A 3,132-nucleotide genomic window follows, 5' to 3' on the forward strand; every position below is an offset into this window, starting at 1 on the left:
CATGTATGTCTCCTTATAATACCCCAATTCTACCAGTGCGGAAATCTGATGGCACTTATCGATTAGTGCAGGATTTGAGAACATTAAATCGAATAGTACAGATCAGGCACTCAGTGGTGCCAAACCCCTATATGTTATTAAGTAAGATCCCTCATGACCACAAATGGTTTAGTGTGATAGATTTAAAGGATGCCTTTTGGGCTTGTCTCTTGGCGGAGGAAAGATTTGGGACTATCCCCCTATGAAATCTTATTTGGATTACCTTATCTAGGAACACAGGGAGAATTGCCAATTCCCGAAACTAAAGATTTGTTTTTAAAGAAGTATATACTGGGCTTGTCCTCCTCTTTATCTTTCCTCAGAAAACAGGGTCTATTGGCACAGACTCCGCCCCTTGAATTTGCTGTTCATCCCATCCGGCCAGGAGATTGGATCTTAGTAAAATCATGGACAGAGACTAAGCTGCAGCCAGACTGGGAAGGGCCGTATCAGGCTCTTTTGACTACCGAAACGGCAATAAGGACGGCGGAAAAAGGCTGGACTCATTACACTCGGATCAAAGGGGCCAGTGGACCCTCCAGTTGAGGAAGAAGTCTGGACAGCCGAATCAACGCAAGACCCGCTGAAACTCAGACTAAAGAGATTTTGAGTAACTGACTATACAGTGGCGACGCGAGCGCGGGATTATTTCTGTAAGATTGTATAGTAAGCCTTTTTGTGTTTTAGCATAATGATTAGAATGCTGGGAATGTTTAGAGTCATGATGCTAGCCCTCTTGGTATTAGGATTTTGTCAAATATCATTTTCATATGTATTATTAATGGCTCCGGAGTCTAATAATCCACCAGTAATAGACACTGACGTATGTAGCTTAGTAAATTGTGGGAATGTAGCTAATCAGAGACAATACCGCAACTCAGAGATACATCTTAAGTCCTATGGAGATGGCCTCGGGGATGGTACCTGGTATAATGGTCTTGTCACAATACACCGGGCCCCCTTCCGACCAGCATGCGATAAAAAGTGTAACCCCATATATTTAACGATAAGGAAAATCACATGGCACGAAGCAGTTTTGGGGGGTGGCACTTATGAGATACAATTAAATGAAACATTTGGGATTGAAATGAAAGCAAATGGGAAGGAGTTTGTGGGCTGTTGTTTTCGAATTAGCGTAGGACAGGGAAAACGGGTAGAATTACTAGGTAATGAGATACAACCTTTCACCCCTCCCGATGATCCTAAAGTAGTAAAAATTATAGAGGTAAAGGATTTGAAACAAACCATCGAGATAGAGACTGGGTAAGGGATGCAAATGCCTGGTTTGAATGGGTAAAGTATACTGTAAAAAGTCTGAACAAGAGCAATAGCTATGCATGTGCCTCCGGGAGGCAAGGGGCCCAGGCGGTTCCCTTTCCACTCGGGTGGAAGCGAGACAGGAAGGACATGAAATGTATGTTAGCTACCTCCGGATTGGAGAGGGATATGTGCAATTGTACAATTGGCAATTCCATTTACCTTGGCATTTGAGAAGGAGAAGATAGTAAGAAAAAGGGGAAGGGGTAAGAGATTACTGTTAGATACTTCTTTTGATGACAGGATTTATCTTGATTCGGTAGGAGTCCCTAGGGGAGTACCTGAATTCAAAGCTCGTAACCAGATTGCTGCAGGCTTTGAGTCAGCTCTCTTTTGGTGGGCAGCAATTAATAAAAATGTAGATTGGATAAATTACATTTTCTATAATCAACAGCGATTTATAAATTATACAAGAGATGTGGTTAAAGGAATATCAGAACAGCTTGATGCGACAAGTAGGATGGCATGGGAAAACAGAATAGCCCTTGATATGATTTTAGCAGAAAAAGGGGGTGGTGGTTTCGATCCTTACTTCCCTGATAGTAGTAGTCGGGGTATTGGTGGCCATTGGCTGTTGTGTCATACCCTGTATACCAGGGCTCACCCAAAGACTGATTGAAACAGCCTTGTTGAAACAGATGCCCCTGAGAGGGAATCAGACAGAGGAACTTTATCAACTAAATAATAAGGAGATGAGTGAGACTAAGATGGATGAAATCTCTGAAATGATGCTTGCAAATTTTGGGAACAATGTTTAAAAAAAAAGAGACAAAAATGCAGAAGATAACAGATAGTAATTAAAGAAAAAGGGGAAATTGTGGGATATAAATGAATTAATGTTATTTCTGCAACTATAAATTCTGATACAGAACAGGAATGAGAAAATATATATTCAGCAAAAAGAAAGGATATGTTAGCATGAGACATGATTACAGAACAATGGTGGATATATGGGCAAACAGGAAGACATCTGTTTCCCCACTTACACGGAGACACAGGAACAAACCCTAATCAAAGTGGTCAAAGTGGCCTCTGGATAGAAATAGATGCTGATAGAAGAAAAGATATGCCTAATCAATAACCTACGGTAGACTGACTTCAAACACCCTTATGGGAGTCAGAGATAAGAGTTTGTCACGGACAAGACAGGATAAACAGATGTTGTGGGATAAGTCTTAAGGAAATGAGTGATGTAAGTGAAGCAGAGACAAATAGTAAAATGAGACAAAAATATGGGAATTTAAAATGTATAAATTGCAGAGTTGATTGGGGTTTGGTGTGTATTTTGTCAATGCCTTTCGAGGCGTCAGACATTACACCCACCTGCAGGTGTACAAATAAAACGACGCTGCTGTTTCAGTTATTTGGTCTCAGACTGAAATTATTGATGTGAGTGGGCTTTGTTTCTCACAAAGGTAAAGTTGTGTTACTTCTGCAATTATAATTACTTATGCAAGGTAAATGAACTCACACCAGTGTGTAATTGTTTCAACTAAGAGCTGAGTCAACAAGAATGCAAACTATGTGGAGGAAATACGTAATTGTTTTTGTATTAGCTAAAGTTGTATGAAAGAATGAAACGTGACTGCAAAACAATTGTAGATGTTACAGACAAATAGATAAGGTGCTGTGAGGATGTAGGTTAAGCCAGATATGCTTGTACAAGCAGTAGTTATAAGCATCTGTTTCCCACTTTTGCAGAAACACAGGAACAAACCCCAATTAAGAGGTCATAAGGATCAGTATGGTTGGGGAAAGCACAGAGGGAGGGAGTAG

General features: G+C 40.5%; 1 long non-coding RNA gene across 1 annotated transcript in view; it reads left to right on the forward strand.

Moving 5' to 3' along the window:
- Positions 1–2,119, forward strand: part of LOC122540521 — a 5,465-nt gene extending 3,346 nt beyond the window's left edge. The window contains exons 2-3 of the long non-coding RNA XR_006309340.1: positions 115–116; positions 2,016–2,119. This is a non-coding gene — a long non-coding RNA (uncharacterized LOC122540521). The remainder of the gene's footprint in view (positions 1–114; positions 117–2,015) is intronic.
- The last annotated feature ends 1,013 nt before the right edge of the window (positions 2,120–3,132 follow it).

This window comes from Chiloscyllium plagiosum, chromosome 35, assembly GCF_004010195.1.
Source record: "Chiloscyllium plagiosum isolate BGI_BamShark_2017 chromosome 35, ASM401019v2, whole genome shotgun sequence".
Classification (NCBI taxonomy): Eukaryota; Metazoa; Chordata; class Chondrichthyes; order Orectolobiformes; family Hemiscylliidae; genus Chiloscyllium; species Chiloscyllium plagiosum.